Below are 26,043 nucleotides of genomic sequence, written 5' to 3'. Positions count from 1 at the left end.
GGATTTGAATCCAAGTTTTCTGATGCCAAATTTAGTGTTTTTCTAATACATTATGACGTGGCATCATGTTTTCCATGATGCCTCTAAGCATTACTAGTTTATATTTGCCTGTCCATATTGTCTGAACAGCCCTAGGGATATTATATGGTTATGTTATGTTGTGATATGTTGTGTTGTGTTTTGTTATGTTATGTAATGTTATATTACATCACATTATATTATCTTATGTCATGTCATGTCATATCATGTCACATTATGTTACATTATGTTATGTTATGTTGTGTTACGTTATGTTATACAGCTAGGTAGCACGATGGATAGAGCACCTAGCCCAGGAAAACCTGAATTCAAATCCAGCCTCAGACATTTAGTAGCTATGTGATTCCGGCCAAGTCACTTAACCTCTGTTTGCCAAAGTTTCCTCATCTGTGAAATGGGGATAATAATAACACTTACGTCCTAGAGTAGTTGTGAGGATCAAATGAGATAGCAATTGTAAAGCACTTAGCACAGTGCCTGGCACATAGTGAGTGCTATATAAATTATTATTATTGTTTCTGTTATTATTAAAAATAAAAAAGGTAGCATTAGGTGAAACATGATAGAAATAAAGCAAAATATTAAAATGCTGCCTGGATGTCTCCATAGATTACCATACATAAAGATTCTATATAGGTGTATATCCCATAGTTCTTCCTATTTCTAAAATGTTTGGAGTGTCTAATGCCCTGATGATTTTTTTAATTAAAAAATGCTAAAAAGAAATTTCTTAGATGAAAAAAGCAAAGAAAACTACCCATTATCACTTTTCATAATAGCCCATTAAAAATTGTAAAAATGACCTTTTCAATGAGGCACCAACTTCAAGACTTTTTAAATGCTAATATAAAAAATGTTAATTTTTGGGTTCCTGGAAAACAGGAGTTGTAAAGATATGAGAAGAAAGGAACACTTACCTGGAATTTTCCTTAGTTGAGGAACATCTAGGACAAGCCAAAAGTTAAATTCAGACATAAATTAGCTTGTATCTCTGTGCAACTCAGATTGATTGTTTCTGTTTGGGGGGTTCACTATGCCATTGATTTAGCATCTCTTTGTACTAAAGGGGTAGATTAGGAGAGGGTTGGGCATATAAGCTACCTGGATCTCAGCAAAACTGACCTAGATTGATTGCTTCTGGAGCTTGTTAATATGTATGTTTCAAACAAGGCTGACTGAACATTTTCAAATTGTTGGTTAGTTCGTTTACACTAACTTCAGACCATGTCTACTCATTCAGGTAACGTAATAGTCAACACAAATTTATTAAGCACCAAGCACTGTCCTAAATGCTGAGGATACAAAGAACGGTATGACAGTCTTTACTTTTAAGGAGCTTACAGTCTGAGGAGAAATTCTCTAATATGAAATTTTCAGTGGGGCTAACATAAAGGATAAGAATCAGCCTTTTGATGAAACTTGGTCATCTCACCTCTTGATGTCTTAAGCCTCTAAGTGTTAAATTTACTTTGGGAGAAGATAGTTAACTTGGGGTTACCCATAACAAAGAAATTACAGGTCAGGACTAAAAACATTGTGAGATATATGTATTAATATATATGTATAATACACATAATGCATATGCATACATAGATAGATATGCATAAATACATATGTAATATCTTTTTATCTATCATGTATCTATCTTGGTCTCTCTAGCTAACTATGACCATAGTTATCTGTGGACAAAATTTTCTTTTTGTAAAGAGTTAGTACTTTGTTTTAAAACAAATATATTTTTAATCCAAAAGTTTACACCAAAAGATTCTTTTCTTGAAAATTGTTAGGAATTTCTCCTCCCACCAACAAATTAGAGTCATTTTGTATAATTTTTTCATGATGTCTTTTCTACAAGACACAATTAGGACTATTTATAATATTCTAAGCAGAGGTCTGGATCAGTCAATTTGATTTTTTTCTACTTGCATTAAACTACTTCTATGTCAACATCTGTCCTAAAACATATACTATATGTTTCTGTGCATTTCACTTTTACTTGTTTATGTGGTATGATTCTATTTTATTGTATTTTATCCTCTTTTATGTAGGCTTGGATCCAGCAGGGCCATATTTCCGTGACGTGCCAAATGAAGTCAGATCAGATCCATCAGATGCTGAATTTATTGCAACCCACTTACTCTTTAAATTTGGTGAGCTTTTAGTAGAAGTGGATATTGTGATGAAATGCGTTGTGGACCTTTAGAAGCATTTATTGTTGCTTTTATTTATTTTAGGTGTTGGAATGATTAATTCCTGTGGTCATATTGATTTTTACCCCATGGGGGAAAGCATATGCCTGGATGTGATGATTTAATTTCATTTTTTAAAAAGTTGATTTCATCTCCTTCATAAAAGGCAATTTTTTTCTTAAACTGTAAAATTATTGATGCATTATTTATACTGCAACTTTAAAGATATCTCATACTAGCTGATAAATAATTTAAATTTTTGAAGGTCTTTAAAAACAGAATTTCTTATAATAGATTATTGGGAGAGACAGTAGAATTCTTAAATGTTAAAATTTTGTAAAAAAATTTAGTCCTTATCTTGATGTTTCTTGTAAATGACATCAGAAAAATAGATGTTTCTAGACATACAGACATCTGGTGTCATACAGTCAAACTATTTTGATGTTTAGAATTTTTACCTAATGTATAGATATCTTGGTGATGTTATCATTGTTAGAAAAATCTGAAACAAAAATCTACTACAGTGAGTGAGTGAAGGAAAGTCTTTGTTACACTTCTCCTGAGGGAAGCAGGCACAATGCACTTTACTAGCAGGTGGGCACTGGTTCAGTGGTAGAATTAACATTTAAACCTTTAGTAAGACCCATACTTCACCCATCAGGGCTCCTATTGTCTACTTCATCTGAGTTACACCCCTCCTGGACAGCCCATTGTATGTTTTTCCATGTTCTGTCAACTCTGCCCCCTTCATGGGTCCCATGCTTGAAAATGGAGGCTATCTCCACCCTTGGGGTATGTCAGTTCATGTTCAATAAGCTTATTAAGCAAGCCCAGTGGGGAAAAGTCTTTGCCCTGTCTAAGCCCCGGCCTTGAACCCAGCTGGTTGCAACCGGTTTAGCCTCTAGGGCTCTTTCTTAAGAACTAGTTGTTTATAGTAAAGTTTGGAGTACTTTCTGATTGGTTGAGGGACTAACCACAAGATCTTGGAATTTCTTATCCAGCTGTGGAAGCCTAACCCCCTAAAATCTTTTTTACAATCATTATAACCTTTTATTCTTTTATCCCAGTTACAGATCTAACCAAAATGACTCTTTTCTTGGCAATATATACACATATATATAAGTATATGCATATATGTGATGAGGATGGGATCTAGACTCTAAAAAGGAAAAACCCTGGACTTTCCCACATGGCCAAATCTCTGGCAGGTGCCTAAGGCTATAATTCCATCAACTGGCCTTTCATTGTGGCTATACACAATCTCCCAATTCTCTGTTACCCTTAACCTAGTTTAGCCCTCATTGTCTTAACTCCCTATGGCCCCAGGCCACTTCCCACCCTTAATCCCATCTAGGCTACTTTCTCTCTTGGCCACAAGGTCCAGGTCCCAGGAGTTCTATTACCTCATAGCCACTCCTAGATCCTTCCTGTAGTCTTTCTGTATATAAGGTCCATCTTGTCTCCATTAAGATGCATGGATTCTTATAATCTAGCCACTGCTCAGATTTTAACAATCTAGCCAATAGCTCACAGATGCTCAGATTCCTTACCTTGTTTTTGGCTGAAAGAAGGTTTGGGTGAAATTCTTTCGGGCAGGACCCCATGTGTCGTGATTTTGCGGTTCCATCACCTCTAAACCTCTAGACCTCATCAAATGCATATATATATATATATATATATATATATGTATGCATATATATAATTATTTAAACACTTTCTAAAAGAATGAACCTGTTCAGAGATGTTTTTGAGCAACCTATAGCTCTTTCCAGATATCTTTTTTTTTAGCCAAAGACAAGGTTTATTCAAACATCCATCATATTGGACAGACTCTTAAGGAGTCTGAATGTTAGTGAGCTATTGGCTAGATTTTAGGAATCTAAGCAGTGGCTAAACAGTGATTTTAAGAATCTAAGTACCCTAATGGAGACAAGATGGACCTTATATACAGAAAGACTGTGGAAAGGATCTAGGAGTGGCCAAGTTATTTGGGGTGACTGGAGGAGGGGTCTAAGGAAGATCTGGATGGCAGTGGCCAGTGAGCTGGGGTGAACAGAACTCCTGGGACCTGGACCATGTGGCCAAGGGACAATGGAGCCTACCTAAGATTAAGGGTGGGAAATGCCTGGGGCCATAGGGAGGTAAAACAATGGAGAGCTAGGCTAGATTAAGGGTAACAGAATTGGGAGATTGGGTGTAGCCACAATGAAAGGCCAGTTGTTGAGATTATAGCCTCAGGCAAATGCCAGAGATTGGGCCATGTGAGAAAGTCCAGGGTTTTTCCTTTTTGGGGTCTAGCTCTCATCCTCATCATTCCCCCCTCAAACAAATGGGACCCAAATTCTTTTGGGGTAAAGGGCGAAGGTCTTAGCTTCTGAAACTGCTTCCTGCTGGCAAGGGGAGTAGAGCTGTCCCTGCCTTGAGGGGGTCCCAAAGAGGAGGTTGACTGGAAGCTAGCACAGCCTGCATCCAGGGAACAATGGGGGGGACATTGGCTGGTACCCGCTGTTTGCTATCAATTGTAAGCGAATGGCCTGTAGTCTGGAAGACACAAATCTAACAGAAAAGACTGCAGGGCCCAGATATAAAGCAGGGACTAGATTTAAAACACCTTTAGCTCTGTTTGGATTCAGATAATTCAGTTTTCCAACCATGAAGTATCAAATCCACCTCATAGCCAGACTGAGGAATAGCCAGGTAGGTAATATTCTTTTTCAAAGGAATATAATGGGGAAACTGATCCAGGAGGATCCCATCTTAGACTGAGGCTAGAATTGTCCTCTCAGTTTTTCCCAATGCTGACTTCCCACCAGTATCACATTCTCTCTGAGAAGCTTGTGGCATTTCTCTCAGATGGTGGATTATTGATTATCAATGGATTATGATCCATCAAACAACTCAAAATAAAATCCCATGAGCTTTTACCTTACACAGCAAGTTTCACTTATCACAACTTAGGAAAAACTTTGACAGGATTTACATTTCAAACTTAAATTTGTCCTGTTGTAAAAAACCAGTCCTTAGAGATTATTTCTATGTATTTGCAAATTCTCAGCAAGCCATAACCCAAACAAGCTTTTTGTCTAGTTTACACATTGAAACAATAACCAACAATAGCCAAATCATTTTAGCAGTAACCAAATTATGAAAAGTTGCTTGACATAATCGATAGAAAAATTTCATCAATTTGAAACTTGAAAACAAACCCATTACCAATCAGGTGACTTCAATTTTGTTAAATGCATTTCTGGATTAATTTATACAGAGAATCAACATCTCATTAACAGTTAAAACTATAACTTTAAAAGAGCATGCTTATCCATGTTCAGAGGATAGCTTTATTACCTTTAGCAGGTGTGTTGAACCTGGGTGATGTTTCCAGGCAAAGGTTGCCCCAGGGCCCAAGGCCATTGCTAGTGAGACTCACGCTGTAGCTGCTGCCACTACCCACTCCTTTCTTTCTCAGGTGGGGGAGGGCAAAATCAAAGGTGAGGGATAAAGGGTGAAACTCTCTTCTATGAAAGGGGTTAACAGATACCCTCTTGACTCAAGCAAAGGGAGTGGGAGAAAGAAGTGACCAGGGTTGTAAGGAGGAGTTTCAAAACTCCTTAATGATCTATCACAAAACCTCCAGAATCTGCTAAGATGTTTTTAGCTGTTCTAACTTTTCCCTGTAACCTCCAGGAAGGAGGATTCAGGAGTGTCGAGGGGAGTAAGCAGGCCTCAGGGAACCAAAAAGCTTTTTTTCCAAAAGTAGTTTTTCCAATTCTCTAGTGGCAAGAGAATTGACAGAATGCTTCTACTGCTCTCTGTAAAACAAACCTAAAAGAATGAAAAAATAGAAAACAATGTGAAATATCTCATTGGAAAAACAACTGACCTGGAAAATAGATCCAGGAGAGAGAATTTAAAAACTATTGGACTATATGAAAGCCATGATCAAAAAAAGAGCCTAAACATCATCTTTTAAGAAATTATCAAGGAAAACTGCCCTCATATTTTAGAACCAGAAGGCAAAATAGAAATGGAAAGAATCACCTCCTGAAAGAGATCCCCAAAGGAAAGCTCTTAGAAATATTGTAGACAAATTCTAGAGTTCCCAGGTCAAGGAGAAAATATTGCAAGCAGTCAGAAAGAAAAAATTCAAGTATTGTGGAAACACAATCAGGATAAAAAAGATTTAGCAACTTGTACATTAAGTGACCAGAGGGCATGGAATATAATATTCTGGAGGGCAAAGGAGTTAGAATTACAACCAAGAATCACCTACCCAGCAAAACTGAGTATAATCCTTCAGGGGAAAAAAAGGATATTCAGTGAAATAGGGGACTTTCAAGCATTCTTGATGAAAAGACCAGATCTGAATAGAAAACTTGACTTTCAAATACAAGACTCAAGTGGAACATGAAGAGGTTAACAGGAAAGAGAAATCATAAGAGACTTATTAAGGTTGAAATGTTTACATTCCTGCATGGAAAGACGGTATTTGTAACTCATGAGACCTTTGTCACTATTACGGTAGTTGGAGGGGAAAAATTATATGCATGTATGTGTATAGATATAGATATAGATACAGATATATAGATATAGATATAGATGGATAGAGGGCACAGGGTGAGTTGAAGATGAATGGGTGATATCTGGAGAATAAAATTAAGGGGTGAGAGGATTATACTGGGAAAAGGAGAAAGGGAGAGGTAGAATGATAAATTATCTCACATAAAACAGACAAGAAAAGGCTTTTACAGTGGAAAGGAAGTGGGGAAAGGTAAGAGGGAATGAGTGAATCTTATTCTCATAGGATTTAGCTTAAGGAGGAAATAACATACACCCTCAATTAGGTATGGAAATCTATCTCACCCTACAGGAAAATAGGAGGGAAGGGGACAAGAGAACAGGGGGATGATAGAGGGGAGGGCAGATTGAGGGAGGGGGTAATCAGAAGCAAACACTTCTGAGGAGGGACAGGTTAAAAGACAGAATAAAATAAATGGGGAGTGGGATAGGATGAAGGGAGATATACTTAGTTTTTTACAACATGAAAAAAAGACCTGACCACTTTGCTGAATGGATAAATATTTACTAAAATGCAAAATACCCAGATTACTAGAAGAAAATATTTAGACAAAAAAAAAGAGAAACACATTGTAAAAGTCATAAATATACTCCTAAATTTATAAAAAACAACAGTCTCCAGGATTTTATAGATTTAAAAATGATTTCTAGCTAACATTCAGAAGACAATGGTGGTTAGTGTAAGAGCAGGTAGGGGAAAAAAAAATAAAAGGGGATCAATGTTAATCTTGCTAAGAAATGCAAAGAAGAAAAGAGAAGAAAAGCCAGAAAGAAGTACAGATAAGCAGGATGGCTTTGAAAGCCCCAGACTGAATTTATTATGTACATAAAAAGAAATGCAAGCTATACATAACAGATGTGAAATTTCACATACAATCCTCGTTTTCTGTTCAATAAACATTTATTAAGAGCTTAAAAAAAAAGAACTGATGGACTCTGAATACAGACCAAAGCATATTTTTTTCTCTTTATTCTTTCTCAGGTTTTTTTTTTCCCTTTTGATCTGTTTCTTCTTCTACAATTGTGATGAATATGGAAATATATTTTACATGATGGCACATATATTAACTATATAAAACTGCCTATCATTTTCAGAAGAGGGGAGTAGAGGGAGGGAGAAAATTTGGAACTCAAAATCTTGTATAAATGAATGCTAAAAATTTTCTTGACATGTAATTAGGGAAAAAATAAAATGCTGTTTATTATTCTATAGGCTTGGGTCAAATTTTATAGAAGGTTCTATATATGTTCTATACTTCTAGGGACCTGTAAGTTTTCATTTCTTCCAAGGTGTTATGATAAGGGGTGAGGTGTTTACTCCTTTCCTGGCCTGTGCTCTGGTCTATGAGTGACCACAAGCACTGTGAGGAGGATTTCCTCTCCAGCACCACTACAAGCTCCACCACGCCAGCACTCCTCTTTGCCCCAGGACCGTCACCCAGAACTGTGACCCAGATCCAAGCATGGGCAAAGCAAGAGAATCCTGCACCAGCAGAGAGATCACTGTAATCCCCCTCTTATTCCCCCTCAGTCTGTGGGCCAGAAGCTCAACAAGCAGCTACTGTCCCAGGCCCGGGGACTGAGGCTGAGATCAAGCTTCCCTCTCACTGTGGTCACAGACTTTTCCTACTGATCTAAGTTGTCTTTGGCATTCGTGGGTTGAGAAGTCTGGAAACCACCATAGCTTCCCATGATTCAGTCCTCTGAGGACTGCTCCAGGTTTGCTGAGGCCTGTTTTGCCTGAGTACCCATGCCGAACTGTGCTCCTCTCCCTGCCCCTTGGGATATACCTTTCTGATCAACCATCCAGGCTGTCTTGGGCTGTAAATTTGTTTCACTCTGTGTTTTTGTGGGTTCTGCTGCTTTAGAATTCATTTAGAGCCATTTTTATAGGTATTTGGAGGAGTTTGGGGGAGAGCCCAAGTAAGTCACTGCTTTTATTCTGCCATCTTGGCTCCGCCCCCCCCTTCAGTTCTTTATCTGAATATGGACAGCATTTTCCTTCGTGAATCCTTTGTACTTGTCTTAGATCATGTTGCTGAGAAAAGCCAAATCATTCATAGTGGATCATCACACAATGTTGCTGATACTGTGTACAGTGTTTTCCTGGTCCTACTCTTTTCACTTTGCATCAGTTTGTACAAGTCTTTCCAGGTTTTTATGAAATCTACCTGTTCATCATGTCTTATTGCACAATATTATTTCATTATATTCATATACCACAGATTGTTCAGCCATTTCCCAGTTAATGGGCATCTCCTCAATTTCCAAATTTTGCCACCACAAAAAGGACTGCTATAAATATTTTTGTACATGTAGGTCCTTTTCCTTTTTTTAAGATCTCTTTGGGATGCAGACCTAGTAATGTTATTGCTGGATCAAAGGACATACCAGTTTTATAGCCCTCTGGGTATAGTTCCAAATTGCTCTCCAGAATGGTTAGATCAGTTCACAACTCCACCAGCAATTCATTAGTGTTCCAATTTCCCCACATCCCCTCCAACATTTATCACTTTCCTTTTTTTTTTGTCATGTTAGCCAATATGATTGGTGTGAGGTGGTATTTCAGAGTTGTTTTGATGTGCATTTCTCTAATCAAAAGTGATATAGAACACTTCTTCATATGCCTATAGATATCTTTCATTTCTTCATCCAAATTCTTATCCTTTGCCTATTTATCAATTAGGGGAATGGATTGTATTCTCATAAGTTTGACTCAGTTCTCTATGTATTTGAAAATGAGGCCATTATCAGAGACCTTTGCTGTAAAGATTGTTTGCCAGTGGTCTGCTTTCCTTCTAATATTGGTTGCTTTGGTTTTGTTCATACAAAAGGTTTTCAATTTAAAATGATCAAAATTATCTATTCTACATTTTTTAATGTTCTCTATCTCTTGTTTGGTCATGAATTCTTCCCCTCCCCATAGATCTGACAGGTAGGCTGTTCCTTGCTCTTCTAATTTGATTGCTTGATTGTCTATGGTACCTTTTAGCAAGATGCAGTTCCCTCCCTTATCTCTTTAATTTTTCCTTTTACTTTGTCTAAGATCAGGATTACTACCCTTACTTTTTTTTTTTTTACTTCAGCTGAAGCATAACAGATTCTGCTCCAGCCCCTTATATTTACTCTTTGTGTGTCTCTTTGCTTCAAGTGTGTTTCTGATAAGCAACATGTTGTAGGATTCCAGTTTTTTTAAAATCTAATTTGCTATCCATTTCCATTTTATGGGAGAGTTCATCCCATTTACAGTTATGATTGCTGTGTATTTCCCTCTATCCTATTTTTCCTGTTTGTCTGCTCTCTCCTTTCACCATTTCCCACCTCAAAAGTGTTTTGCTTCTGTTTACCACCTCTCTTGATCTGCCCTCTATTCTATGAGTCCCCTCCCCCCAACACCTTATTTGTTGGGTAAGATAGATTTCTATATTCAACTGATTGTGTATATTATTCCCTCTTTGAGCCAATACTGATGAGAGTAAGGGTCAAGCAATGCTTATTGCCCACTCTCCCATCTTCCCCTCCACTGTAACAGATCTTTCTCACCTCTTCATGTGAGATAATTTACCCCATTCTACCTCTCCCTTCCTTCTGCACACATTGTACTTTTCTTTCTCATCCCTTTTTTTAATGTCATTCCCTCAAATTCACATTATGCCCATACCCTCTGTCTATGTATATTCTTTTTGTCTGTACTGTTAGTAATGTAATTTTTAGAAGTTACGAATATCATTTTCCTGTGTAGGAATGTAAACAGTTTAGCTCCATTGAATCCCTTGTGTTTTCTTTCCCCTTTTTACCTGTTTATACTTCTCTTGGGTCTTGATATTGGAGGTCAGATTTTTGGTTTAGTTCTGGTCTTCTTCTTCAGAAGGCTTGAAATTTTTCTATTTCATTGAATGACCAATTTTTCCCCTTGATATATTATTCTTAATTTTGCCAGCTAAGTTATTCTTGGTTGTAGTCCTAGCTCCTTTGCCCTCTGGAATATCATGTTCCATACCCTCTGATCCTTTAACGTTGCAGGTGCCAAGTCCTATGTGATCCTAATTGTGACTCCCCAAAATTTGATTTATTTCTTTCTGAACAAGTGTAGTATTTTTTTCTTGACCTGATACTTCTGAAATTTGGCTATAATGTTCATTGGGGTTTTTATTTTGGGACCTCTTTCCTGAGGTGCTATACCTAATTTGCTCTCTGATGCCAGGACATTGGGGCAGTTTCCCTTGATAATTTCTTGAAAGATGCTGTTCAGTTCCTCCTTTTGATTAGGGCTTTCAGGTAGTCCAATGATTCTGATATGTGTCTCCTGGATCTATTTTCCAGGTCAGTTGTTTTCTCCATGAGGTATTTTACATTTTCTTCTATTTTTTCATTCTTTTGAACTGGATTGATTCTTGATGTCTCATAGAGTCATTAGCTTCCACTTGCCCAATTCTAACTTCTAAGGTGTTCTCCTCAATTAGCTTTTGTACTTTCTTTTCCATTTGGCCAATTGTACTCTTCAAAGAGTTATTTTCTTCAGTGGATTTTTGCTTCTCCTTTCCCATTTGGCTAATTCTACTTTTTAAGCAGTTTTCCAAGCTGTTGACTCTTTTTTTCATAATTCTCTTACATCACTCTCATTTCTTTTCCCATTTTTTCTTCTGTCTCTTTTATATGATTTTAAGCTCCTTTTTGAGCTCTTCCATGAGTTCTTTCTGGGCTTGTTATGACTTCCCATTTTTCTTTGGGATTTTGCACATAGGTGTTTTGACATTGTTGTCCTCTTCTGTGTTTGTATCTTGGTCTTCCCTGTCACTATAACTTTCTATGGTCAGACTCAATTTTTTTTTTGCTCATGTTTTTTGAGGGCCTTTTTTCTTTCTTTTAAATTTGATTTCTGCACCCTGAGGTAGAAGGGGTGCTGTCTCTGGCTTCTTGTGCTCATGGCTGCAGGCCCTGGCTGTTTTCCTGGTGCTGTGGTGATGTTGCCCTGAGGCCCAAGGAAGACTCTCATAACTGGTACTGGACTGAGGGGGTGGGGTGGGGGTTGGCTGGTGCTGCTGGAGGCTGTTGGGGTCTGGCAGGTTACCTGGTGCTGAGCTGGGGCCCTATGGGCAGTGTATGGCATGTTTGAGGCCCAGTGAGGCATTTCTTCTTTTTCCATAACTACCCTGAAGTATGTGGAGGTCTGGCCTCTGGAGGATGCCTGTTTGCCCAGGCCTATGCTGAAACATGATGGGGCTGGTACTGGCTGGTGGCTGCCATTTGCTTAGGCACTTGTAGGGTTGGTGTCTACCTGTTTGCCTGGGACTGTGCTGTAGCATGTGATGGTTCTCAGAACTGGAGTCTGCCAGTTCCCCTGGCTATGCTATGGCATTGGATATCCTGGTGTTGGTGTTTGCCTGCTCCACCACACTGGGGCTCAGGATCTCCTGCTGGTTTGCTGAGTGGCTTGCTGCTGGCTTGCTGGGACACTTCCTGTCCTGGACTGCACTTCCCTTTCACCTGAGTGAGATGGACATTTCTTGCCAATCCTCCATGTTTCTTGGGCTACAAGATTGTTTGACCTCATCTTTTGCTGGTTCTGCTGTTCCAAGATTTGTTTTGGGGCTCTATTTTATGTTTTTTTGGATGTGAGTTTGAGGGAGTTATAGTGATTTACTGCTTACTCTGCGATCTTGACTGTAAGAAGTTTAAAAAGTTCATTCTTATCTGCCTTAGTTTTTGGCACAGTACTTCACACATTATTATGTAAAAGAATTACTCACATACTACTTCCTTAAAATGTCCAACTCTTTAGTCTACTTTTGGTACCTCTTCCTACTTTTGACATTTGTGGGGAACTTAGACCTTAAAGTCACAGTACTATAATCCATATGTTATCAGTTATTTGAAGGAGGATGAAACTCAGGCTGATTATTTGATGATGGTATAAATAAACTTAAGGAATTGTACTAGCTATAGCATAGGTATCCACTCTGAGAGCTAAGGAAACTGTTTTTGAATATATTTTGATAAATTTATGCTTCATGATATCCTTTAATAAATTATTGTCTTCCTCAGAATTTGCTTCCTTCATAGAAAGTCATCATTTCTCAAGTCATCTATTCTATTCTGAAAGTATTGTCAATCCAGATGGATTTTTTGCTCATCCTTATAAAGCCTATAAATATTTTAAAGCAATAACAATTTTACAGTATAACATCAATGATCAAATCATTGCCCTAGAAACATGTCCCAAATAAAAGTATAAAGTATAAAGAGGGACAGCATGGCCCATGATGGAGAGAGAGCTAGCCTCTGAGTTGGGAAGATCTATCTTCAAGTCCGGACTCAGATACACACAGACTTTGTGACCTTGGACAAGTCACTTAAACTCTTAATGTCTCAGGCAACTCTATAAGGCCCCCAAAGGTGCAGAGTAAGTATCCAGCTCCATTTTGCAAATGAAGAAACTGAGATCCGGAGATTTGAAGTGACTTGCCAAAAGTCACACAAGTCAAAATTGGCAGAGCTGAGATCTAAATACAGCTTCTCTGATTCAAAATATTTCATTCTTTTTACCATACCACACTGGGATTAAACCCTTATTTTCTCTAAAAATAATGTAACTACAAAGTTATGGTTCTTCTGCTTTGAGAGATAGGAAATTCCATAGTACATAAGCTCCTGAAAAGTTGCTATGGGAAAAGAGGCATTGGGGGAATTTAGCTACTCTGGAGTTCTCAGAATACACCCAGCTTTTGAGAGAACTAGTTCTTATCCAGGTAATTTATCAATAAGGATATTTAACTCAGTAAACTACAGTGGAAACTGAGATGGCTCATATAATGGCATCTCTTAGTGCATTCTTTATTGATTATTTTGCCTTATGCAAAGAGGATGGAGAATAGATTTCAAGGAGTGACATTTCAAAAAGTTAAATCTCTAAGTATAAAGAATCAAAAAAATAATTTTTACTTGGATTTTTATGAAAAGGATAGAATACCTAATATCTCCTTTTTACCTTTCCATCTTTATTTCATACTGCTCCTTCATTCCCTCATGCTATAGTCTATACTCCATCTAAACTGGACAACCAAATGACTGGGACAAAGATTTTGCTTTTCTGCATTTGCTTACATGACTTTTACTTGTTGAATTTCTATCTATCCTTTAAGGCAGAATTCAAATGGTGCTTCTTCCAAGAAACATTCCCTGATCCCCTCTCAGTCAGTAATGACCTTTCTTTGTCTTGGACCTCACAAAGTATATTATACACATAAGTATTGGATCATTGACTCATAGACTTAAGGAAGAAAGGATATAAAAGGTCATCAAATTCAACCCATTTGTTTTCACAGATGAGGAAACCCAGAGAGATTAGAAGTGTCGCAGAGCCAGTGTTTGAGGCATAATTCAAACATCATGCTGCTATCAAAATATATATCATTTTACATGGTGACTTCCTGTCACAGTCTTTCCTTAGTTTTTTTAAGCTCTATAAAGCCAAAGACATGTGTAATCTAAAGTGTAAGTTTTCCCCAGCATTTAATAAATGCTTAGTAAAAGTGATGGGTCAATAGAAATGGATTCTGCTTTTCTTCCACCAGGGAAACTGTTTTCATTGTCCTAAAGGAGAGTGTGTGATAATGGGTCACTAAGCTGATAGATTCCCTCTCAGAAATTCAAAACCTGAGAGATTTTTTTTAAACACATAGATGTATCATCCATTTGCCCATAAGTATTATAATGTTTTGCTGTAACCTTTAAAAATATCCACCTTTTGCATTTTTTGTTGATCAAGAACATAGAAACATCCATGACTATACTTGGCAGAAAACGAGATTGTCAATGTTTTATTTTCTTTAGTGAATGAAATAATTTTTCTTCATAGTTTGGTTCCCATTTACCTTTCCAATCTTATTTCATATTTCTCCCTTCACACACTGTTCATTTCAGTCAAACTAGACTTCTGCCTTCCTATGTCTGGAATTCATTTCTTATTCACTTCTGCCTTGTAAAATCCCTAGGTTCCTTCAAGGTTAGGAGACGCATCCCACAGGAGGCCTTTTCTTATTCCTATTCGTATTCTTTCCTTTTAAAGAAATACTCTGTATTACTTTGTATATACTTTAGGCAGTTAGGTGGCAGAGTAGATAGAACTTTTGCCCTGGAGCCTGGAAGACCTGAGTTCAAATCCAGCCTCAGACATTTACTAGTTGTGTGACGTTGGGCAAGTTATTTAACTTCTGTCTGCCTCAGTTTCCTCAACTATAAAATGAGGATAATAATAGCACCTACATCCAATGGCTGTTATGAGGATCAAATGAGATAATATTTGTAAAGCATTTTGCTAACCTTAACTAGTTTAAACATAAACTAAACTACACTAAACTATGTATAGCTTTCTGATCTGGACCCTATGTGTTGTATTATAAACACTCAAAAGAAAAGGTAAAGTATTTTGGCATTCTCAATGTCTGCCTTGGAGCAATTACAGTCAAAATTGTCATTATTTTTTAAATAATATTTTTTCTTCACCCTTTTAAAATTGCATTTATTTTATAATTTAACCTTGATGTGACAACAGTGTTAATGATTTGTGATGATATTAATATAATACTTTATAATATAATGTTATTCTTTGAATGTTTGTATTTATTAAGTTTGAAAATTAGTGAAAAGCAATGAGGTTTTTCTGAGGTGTTTATGACAGTAGAGAAATGAATGCTTTGATTTGGATAAGTAGTGATCCACAATATAAATGTTGACTTTTTAGAGTGCACATATGGCAATTTTTAGTTATCCTGAAGACAATATTTCATTTGTACATCATTTATATAATGCTTCATGTATATGATAATAACAGTTCTGTGGTTATTTGTATATTTTTCTATTTTTTCACCTGTATTCCTTTTAATTTCCTTGTCATTATTCACAGACAGGCAAAAAAGAGTGTGCAACAGACTGAACACCCAGTAGATGCTCAATAGACTTGTTGAACTGAACTGAAGAGATTATGCAGATTTTTGTTAAAAATAGGTTTTTCTTTTTCCTCTAGAAATTTTGTTATTGAAGAAAAAAATCAATGACTATGCAGAAATGAAACATGCCTGAAATCTTAAGCAAAAAGAAAATTTTCTTATTTATGCAAGTGAAGGAGGAAAGTGAAGGGGATGAAAGGCCACGGAGAGGAAATGTATAGTGTTGTAGGTGAGCTGGGGCATTGAATAAAGCACTCTGGTCTCTGTGGATGCATGGATCTTTTTTATATCTGGGGCTCATGTTGACTGGCAGGGCAGAGGTAGCATCCCACAGCACCAATGTGGCAACTTTATCATCTGACATCTTTCTAACTAAATAGATTGGCAATGGGGAGAGATTGTAATGATTCTAGGCCTCTGAGCAATTTTTATCAGCCTATCTTCCCTTGCACAAAAGCAGTCTGTAACTAGCTATTTTGTCACTTAAAGCAAACTTTACAAAATGAAGAAAGAGCATAAAAACCACACTCAAGTCTACTTTTTAGGGCAAATTCAGTTGGGGAGGGGTATACTCCTGGTTATAAGTTCCTATATGGGGAAAGACACTGTTTGATATACTATGTGGTGGGGAGTGTGGGGAGACAGAGAAACTGGGAATCCATGTTGACCAAAGCAGTGGCAAGGAGGTAGGATTGAAGAAGAGCTTACCTAGTTGCCAAGATGAAGGGCTGGAAAGGAAGTCTCCTCTGATAGCTTCCTATTTTAACTGATTGTTCTTTTGTTTTGTTTTCAGTTGTTTTAGTCATGTCTGACTCTTTGTGACCCTATTCAGCTTTTCTTGGCAAAGATACTGGAGTGGTTTGCCATTTTCTTCTCCAGTTCATTTCATGGATAAGGAAGTGAGGCAAAGACGGTTAAGTGACTTGCTCAGAATCACACAATTATTAAGTGTCTGAGGCTAGATTTAACTCATGAAGATGAGTCTTCCTGATTCCAAGTCCAATGCTCAATCCACTGTGCCATCTAACTGCCCCAATATTTTTGTCATCTAGGCGCAAATCTCAGTTGGTTCTATGTAAATGCTGGTAATGGCCACCATATTTCTTTAACTTGAATATTCTGGGAGAAAAGTTCTAGTCATTGTGCCCTGGGATTACTGATCTGGATAAGAGCCAAATCTTGGAAGAATAAAATGAGATGACCTTGGACTTCAGAAATCAACCAGGATACTGTTTAGCTACATAAGATCATATATTTAGAGCTGGAAGAGACTTTAAAGATATAGTTCAACTCCTTGATTTTACATATAAATTTGTTTCATATATAAATGAAGAAAATGAGGACAAGAGAGGCTCAATGACTTGTCTAAAATTACACAAGTAATAAGTTCATGCTAGGATTCCAAGCTAAGTTTTCTGACTCCAAACCCAATGACTCTTTCCATTATACCACATAATCAGAGGTGAAGGAAGCCCAAGAAGTTGCATAAATAAATCGCATTTTAATGAAAATTAGTCCCTAGTATTTGTCCCTTCTGTTCCAAAGAGAAATATTGTGAGAATCAATTACAAGATGTGTGTGTGTGTGTGTTTGTGTGTGTGCGTAATTCTTTATATTCTTGGGGGAAAACATTACAAAAATTTATAGTGGCATTATTATTTTGCATATGGTGATCTCTCCATTGTTCCTTTGGAAAGTGAAGGAAAATTCCTCCATTTCATTATATATGTGGTTTCTTTTTCTTATATGCCCCTTTGGACCTATAGTTTTCTCAGTGCAGTGTCCCATTAGGAAATTATTTTGTACATTGAAAGAATTAAGAGAATCCATTCTGAAAGGTCAATTTCAGTTCAATAAACTATTTATGCAAATTATCAGGGGCCTGAGAAAATATTTTAAGCTAAAACAGCAACAATAAAATCAGGCTGAAAATAAGACTATGCCTAGAATTAATGAAACAATCTGTAGAATATTAAAAAAATCATCTTTGCTACATACAGAAGAGAGAATTGACATTCCACGTTAGCCAAAAAACACAATCACATCAAGTCTAGCAACCAAAAGATCTATTCACTTACAGGAGAGGAGAGGATTCCACTTACAGATCTCAATGAGAAAGGGGCCCACTGAAAAGAGGAGAGAGGTTTATTGACTGTCTGTAAGTTCAGGTAAACGGTATTTCTGTTTTGCTGTTGTTGTTGTTGTTGTTGTTCAATACAATTGGTTCCACCTGTGATGCCTTGTCAGGCACCACATTAATCTCTTGCTTTCAGGAGAGATTAATGAGAGCAGCATCATTGAGAATATTCACTATTGTGATGTTTCCAGGTACTCCTTACGTAGGGACGAAATGAGTTAGATAATAAAACCCTTGTTTCTTTTCAGTGGGGGAAATGTATGCCAATTTTTTAGAAGTTTCCTAAAATTCTGTCTGAGTTCTCATGTTAGGAAGAATGTTCTGAAACAGGGAAATATAACTGAGCACCAACCTAATAGCTTAACCCTCATAAAATTACCCTTATCAGTTTCTTTTTGAAATGGCTGTGAGGAATAACTGTAGAATGTGGAGCACTCCCTTCTCACATGTGGTACCCTCTGAAAAACCATCCCAATTTCAGGATGCTGTTGGTCCTCATCTAATCAAAACCATAGCTTACTAATAAATCTACTCAAAACCACGGCTTACTCCACTGATGTGTTTACTTTTACTAGTTAGCTAAAGATAATAATAATAATAATAATAAAAGTATTAACATGGTGCTTTAAGGTTTGCAAAGCATTTCATATCAGTTACCTCATTTGATCCTCAATGTGAAGCAGGTGTTGTTATTATAATCAGAGGAAACTGAAGCAGAGAGAGTTTAAGTGACTTGGTCAGAGTGACACAGCTAATAAACAACTTAAGCAGGATTTGAACTCAGGTCTTCCTAACTCCAAGGCCAGCACTCTATTGTACTACCTAGCTGCTTCAAAATTAGTTGAAAGGAAAAGAATTTACTAACATAGCAATGTGAGAAAAGTAGTGATAAAACATTCCCCATACGCTTGAGATACACTTGTCCGTGAATATGCACACTATTGATGAAAAGAGTGGACAAACTTATGGAACAAGGGAAGAGAAAAATAAAGGATATGGATCATTAAGGTGCACATGTGGAAGGGCACACCAATGGCACTTATGGGACCAGGGCACAGGTACAAAGGGGCCACTCGTACCTTCAATGCTGCAGGGTCTCCTATGTCTTCAGTGGCTATCATTTGTCTACTCCCATTAGGATGGCTCTCTGCTGATTACATGTGGCATGTAGTCTCCACCAGGCAGTGTATAGCATGTAGCTCCTGTCAACCTTTGCTCTACTGCTTTTGTGGCCACTGCTAGGTACTAGTCCACTGAGTATATGGTTACAGATTTGACTCAGTCAATCAAAAAAGCAATTATTAAGTGCCTACTTTGAACCAGGTGCTGCTCTAAGCACTGGAGATTTAAAGACAAAAATATAAGCTGGTCCTTGCCCTCAAGACACCTCATGTACAAAAATAATCATGTACAAAGTAAATCAAAGGCAATTTTGGCGGGAGTGAGGGGAAGAGGGTGCTAGCGACTGAGAGGATCAGGCTAAACTTCATATAGAAGGTGTCACTTGAGTAAAGTCTTGAAGGAAACAAATGATTTTAAGAGGTGAAGGTGAGATGGAAGCACATCCCAAGCATAAAGGACAGCCAGGCCAAAGTCCTGGAGATGAAGTAAAGAGTGCCATGTGGGGGATAGCGAGAAAGCCTTTTTGTAAGGAAAGCACTGTTTGAGAAAGGGAGTGCCATCTAATATAATCAGAGAGAAAGGCTGAGGCTGGGTTATGAAGGGTTATCAAAGGGCAAAGTTATGAAAAGTTAAATAGAAGACCTTGTATTTGATCCTAGAGATGTATGGAGCCACTGAGATTTATTGAGTAGGGGAATGACATATTCAGACTTGCATTTTTGGAAAATGACAGTAGCAGCTATATGGGAGTGTGATGGTCTTGGGGAGAGATTTAAGGCAAAGAGACAAATTAGAAGGCTGTTGCAATAGTTCAAGTAAGAGATGATGAGGTCCTTAACTAAAATGGGGGCCATTGTTGGTAGAAAAAAGGGGATGTATATGAGAAACATTGTAAAAGTAGAACTTTTAAGATTTGGAAATTAATTGGGTGAAGGGTCAAGGATAATACCAAGGTTGTAAACCTGAGTGACTGGAAGGATGGTGAACTGGACTGAAACAGGAAAACTTGAGATGGGAGCGTTTTTGAGAGGGAACAGAATGAGTACTGTTTTGGACACGTTGAGTTTGAGATCCCTATGAGACATTCAGTTTGAAATAGGCAATACATTAGCATATAATGTGCGACATAGCTCAGGAGAGAGACTAAGGTTAGATAAGGAGGTATAGGAATCGTCTTCATAGACATGATGATTAAACCTATTAGAGCTGATGAAGTGATCAAGGAAAAGAAGTAAGAAGAGAATAAGCATTTAATAAGCACCTACTATATGCCAGGCAAAATGCCAAGCACTTTACAAGTAATATCTCCCATGATCCTCACAACGACCCCGAAAGGCCTGATTTGAGCTGAGGTCTTCCTGACTCCAGACCCAGGGTTCTATCCACTGTACCACCTAGCTTCAATATAGAAAAGATCAAAGAAGGTTTAGGACCAAGCCTTTCTGTATACCTGCAAATCTGACTGAATCTGAAGCCTTTTCTAACACCCCTCAATGTTAGTACCTTCCTTTTTTTTGATTATCTCCAGCTTGTCCAGTACGTATTTTGTCTATACATAGTGGTTTGCATGTCATCTCTCTCATTAGATTGTGACACTCTTGATCATTTTTTGCCTTTTGTTTTTGCATCCCCAGTGCTTAACACAGTGCCTGACACATAGTAGTTCTTTAATAAATGCTTATTGACTGGCTGACTTTGTCCTTCATTGCACTTCTTCTCTCCCTTCCTGCATAATTCGTTGAAGAAAATTGTTGGTAGCTCCTTTTTATAGACATGAGTTTTGGTCTCTGCTTATAACCCACCCACCCATGTCCATGTTCTGTGTCTATTCATGGGTTTCTCTCACTTCCCTTGCTTGGGACAGCATTTCCTTTCATGCAATTGATTGGATGATTGCTTTACTATATTTGAAGCAATCTCAGACTGTGGAACTTCACAATGGGGACACCTTCTCCACCCAGAATACTTTTTGTTCCCTTGACATTCCTATGACAGTTAATGTCAATCTGGCTAGTTTGTGCATGAACTGTGGAGAATTGAACTCAATTTGAATGAGGACAGGTGAGACTGTCTGAAGATTATAACAAGTTTAGACAGTACTTGGTATGCTATGTTGACATTTTGATTATCCAGAGCCACAGATGGCAAGTGCCCTTCACTTTCCTTTGGTGATGCATATCTGCCAGATTTCTCTGAAAGTTTGCACTTGTGTCAATATTGACTTGTCTGCAAATACAACTCCCCAAATGCTTGACTTATTAAAAAAAAACCCATCTCTTTGCACAAGTCTTTACAGTCTAAGCAAAGTTGAGGGTGAGGCAAGGATCATGTAATTTTAAAGACCTTTTCATCTCTTTCTAAATTAGTTGAATTTCTATATAGAGCAGAGTCTCTACTAATTGTGCCCTACAATTAGAATGGCTGAAAGGGTAAACTAGTTAAAAGACATTAGGTTTCTTAATTTATAGAGTTGTAGGATTTAGAACAAGAGGGCTTTTAGACATACTATATTCTTACCTTCTTATTTTACAAATAAAATGACTGAATCCCAGAGAGGGAAGGTGACTTTCCCAAGATTACACAAACTACTAGTAAAGTTAGGATTCAAACCTAAGTCCTTTGTTTCTGACCCTAATGTTCTTTTGACTGCATCTCACTGTAGGGTTGGTTGTACTGGTGCCTTCTTGCATGTACATATATTGGGTCTGGGATCTAAAGATATTTTTGTGCAGTAGAGGTTGCTAGTCTCTCTCTCCCTCCCTCCCTCCCTCTCTCCCTCTCTCTCTTTCTCTATCTCTCTCTGTCTCTCTTCCTCTCACTCTCACTCTCGTTCTCATTCTGTCATGCTTATAAAATGTTTAGATGACCCAAAATGACAAAAAATAGCTAACTTCTTGGATGATATGTCAGAATCTAAAAAGATTCGAGAAGATTAGAACACTGGGTCAAATATAATAAGATGAAATATAATAAGTATAAATATAAAGTCTTGGACATGGGTTCAAGCAGTCAACCCTACAAGTATGAGATGTGTCAAGATAGCAGTTCAACTGAAAAAAAAAATCTGGGAGCTTTAATGAGTAGTAAGGTTGATATGTCAATAGTGTAATAAGGCAGGCAAAAAGATTGATGCAATCTTAGGGTGCCTTAAGAATAGCATAGTTTCTTGTTCTAGGGAGATCTGCTGCTATCTAGCCACATCTTATACTTGTAAATTTGATTAAATGAACCATGTCCAAGACTACATTTATACTCATTAAATTTCATCTTATTACATCTGACCCAGTGTTCTAACTTATCTAGCTATCATATTGTCCCTAAGTCTTTTGTTTACCAGCCTCAGACATTCCTACTTCTTCAGAGGTTATTTCCACATGGCATGCTTTTCTGGCCCTTCACCATCCTGTTGCCCTCCTATGGATACTCTTTCATTCATTAGTATCCTTCTTAAAATGTGACACTACAATGATTACAACAATGTATATTCAACAAACAATGAAATGAGGCTGAATGCTGGGACATTTTGAATAGAAGTCTTAGGGACAATATAGTAGCTATCTTCAAGTGTTTGAAAGATTGTCTTGAGAAGAGGTATTAGATGTGTCTTGCATGGCACCAGAGGACAGAGCCAGGAACAATGGGTGGAATTTGCAAAGTGACATATTTAGGCTTTACAGAAACAAAAACTTCCTAATGATTTTTTAAAAAATTTTAATTTATGGAGTAAAAGAAGTATTTCCATAACATAGTATAATGAAAAAGATGATTATACATGAAACTTAAAATGTTCTGTGCACAACTTGCTATTCCTTTCAAACACACAACAAAATTATCATGTAAATTTCTGTTTTTCCTTCCCTCTCCTCCTGTCCTCTGCCCCTGGCTCTAGAGATGGCTGCTATTAGACACACACACACACATATGCACACACACATATATACATATATGCTTAGATATACATATATATGTAAAATTATTCAGATACATACTTCTATTTATCAGTTCTTTCTCTGAATGCAGATAGTATCTTTCTTCATATACTCTTTTTGGTTAATTTGGGTATTTATAATAGACAAAATAACTTATTCCCTCAAAGATGTTCTTTTTCTTTTTTTAGTATTTTATTTTTCCCTAGTCACCTGTAAAAACAATTTTTAACATTCATTTTTAAAACTTTGAGTTCCAAATTCTCTCCCTTCCTCAGTCCCTGCCCCACCTCATTAAGAAGGCAATCAATTTGATATAGGTTATATATGTGTAGTCATGAAAAACATTTCCATAATAGTCATGCTGTGAAAGAAAACATAGACAAAAAAAATTCAAGAAAAAATAAAATAAAAAAGTATACTTCAATCTGTATTCAGACAACATGTCTGGGGATGGATAGCAAATAAGTCCTTCAGAGTTTTCTTGGATCGTTGTATTGCTGAAAATAGCTAGGTCATTCACAGCTGATCATCTAAAAATATTGTTGTTACTTTTTACACAGTCCATTTCAATTTGCATCAACTCATGTAGGTCTTTCCAGGTTTTTCTGAGAGCATCCTGCTCAACATTTTTTTGTAGTAAAATAGTATTCCATCATAACCACATAGTGCAATTTGTTCAGCCATTCTCCAATTGATGGCCATCCCCTCAGTTTCTAATTCTTTGCCACCAGAAAAGAGCTGATAAATATTTTTGTACATATAGGTCCTTTTTTATCTCTTTTGGGATATAGACCTAGTAGTGGTATTGTTAGGTCAAAGGGTATGCATGGTTTTCTAGCCCTTTGAGCATAGTTCCAAACTGCTCTATAAATGATTGAATCAGTTCACAACTCTGCCAACAGGGCATTAATGTCTCACCTTTCCCATATCCTCTCCAACATTTATCATTAACTTTTCTATCCTATTAGACAATCAAATAGGTATGAAGCAATACCTCAGAATTGTTTTAATTTGCATTTATGCAATCAACAGTGAGTTAGAGTATTTTTATATGGCTAGAGATAGCTTTGATTACTTCATCTGAAAGTTGATCATATCTTTTGATTATTTATCAATTGGGGAATGGCTCTTATTTTTATAAATTTGACTCCATTCTCTGTATGTTTGAGAAATGAGGCCTTTATCAAAGAAACTTGCTTCGAAATTTTTTCACAGTTCCTATTGCCAGCTGTATTTCTCTCCATTCTATTCCTTCCCCCCCATTTATTCTATTCTCTCTGTCCTTTCACCCTGTCCCTCCTCAAAAGTGTTTTGCTTCTGACCACACCCTCCCCCAATCTGCTCTCCCTTCTATCACAGCCTCACACCCTCACCCACTCTTATCCGCTTCCCTTTCTACTTTCCTGTAGGGTAAGACAGATTTCTATGCCCAGGTGAGTGTGTATGTTATTCCCTCTTTGAACCAATTCTGATAAGAGTAAGGTTCACTCACTCCCCCTTATCTACCCTCTCTTCCCCTCCACTGTAAAAGTTTTTTCTTGCCTCTTTTATGTGAGATAATTTACTCTGGATCTGAGTATGAGCAAAGCAATAGAGTCCTGCCTCAATGTTAGCAAAAAGACCCCTATAACCTCTTCAAAACCAGTTGATTGACCCCATTACCATCTGTAGGCTGAGAGCTCCAGAAGCAGCCACTGCCGCTGCTGATTCAGTCACTCCCAAGGCCTGCTCCTGGTTTGCTAGGGGCTGGGCTGTGTTGACCTGGGCTGTACTGGCACATCCGGCCCTGGACTGCACTCCCCTCTCACCCAGCTGCGAAAGACCTTTCCTGCTGACCTTCTAAGTTGTCTTTAGCGTCTGTGGGCTGAAAGGTCTGGAAACTGCCTCTGCTGCTACTGATTCAGTCAGGCTGAGGCTTGTTCTGGGTTTGCTGGAGCCTGGTCTGTTCTGGTATGGCCAGTGTTCCTCTTTCATCCTGATGCAACTAGACCTTTCCTGCCAACATTCCAAGTTGTTTTGGGCTGGAAATGTGTTTTACTCCATCTTTTTATGGATTCTGCAGCTCTAGAATTTGTTTATAGTAAATTTTAAAGGTATTTGTAGGGGTTTGGGCAATAGCTCTGGCAAGTCCCTGCCTTAATTCCACCATCTTGGCTCTACCTCTCAAAGACATTCTTAAAACGATATTGCTGTTACTACATGCAATGTTCTCTTAGTTTTGCTTATTTTGCTCTTCATTATTTTGTGCAAGTCTTTCTGAATTTTTCTAAAATGATTAAATTCATCATTTCTTATAGCAGAGTAGTATTGTATCACAATCATATATGACAACTTGTTCAGTCATTCCCCAATTGATGGGCATCCCTGCAATTTCCTTTCTTTGCCAACACAAAGAGAACTGATATAAACATTCTAGGGCATATAGGTTCTTTTTCTTTTTCCCTAATCATCTTTGAAAATAGAACAAGTAGCAGTATTGCTTGGTCAAAGGGTAGAGATAGTTTAACAACTCTTTGGGCATAATTCCAGATTGCTCTCCAAAATGGTTGGATCATTTCACAATTCCATCAACAATGAATTAGTTTCCCAATTTTTCCATATCCACTCCAACATTTGTCATTTTCCCCTTCTATCATTTTAGCCAATCTGGCAGGTATAAAATGATATCTCACGATTGTTTTAATTTGCATTTCTCTAATCAATAATAATTTAGACCATTTTTAATGTAACTATAAATTGTTTTGATTCCTTCCTTGGAAAGCTGCTTGTTCATATGACCATTTATCAACTGGAACTTCCTAATGATATGAACTCTTACAAAATGGAGTGTGCTAACTTCAGAGACATTGGTTCTCCCTCCCTGGAGGCCTTTAGGCAAAAGCAAGCTGATCACTTGTTAGATGTTTTCTTATTTCTCTTCTCCCATCCTCAGCCAAGTTTCCAGAAAATGTTGTCAAGGCTTGTTGATTCTACTTCCTTTCCTTTTACTCCTCAACCTTGTGCAGATTGGCTTCTGACCTCATCACGCAACTGAAGCTGCTCTCGTCAAAGTTTCCAGTGATCTTTTTCTTTTTTTTCTTTCTTCCTTCCTTCCTTCCTTCCTT

At 37.5% G+C, this 26,043-nt stretch overlaps 1 pseudogene; it reads left to right on the top strand.

Moving 5' to 3' along the window:
* The window catches only part of LOC114035463, a 51,782-nt pseudogene that overhangs the window by 6,705 nt on the left and 19,034 nt on the right, over positions 1-26,043 (top strand).

Source organism: Vombatus ursinus, unplaced genomic scaffold, assembly GCF_900497805.2.
Source record: "Vombatus ursinus unplaced genomic scaffold, bare-nosed wombat genome assembly UNPS02009205.1, whole genome shotgun sequence".
In the NCBI taxonomy this organism is placed as follows: Eukaryota; Metazoa; Chordata; class Mammalia; order Diprotodontia; family Vombatidae; genus Vombatus; species Vombatus ursinus.
Note: the sequence above shows the minus strand (reverse complement) of the source record. Positions and strands in the feature narration are given on the sequence as shown.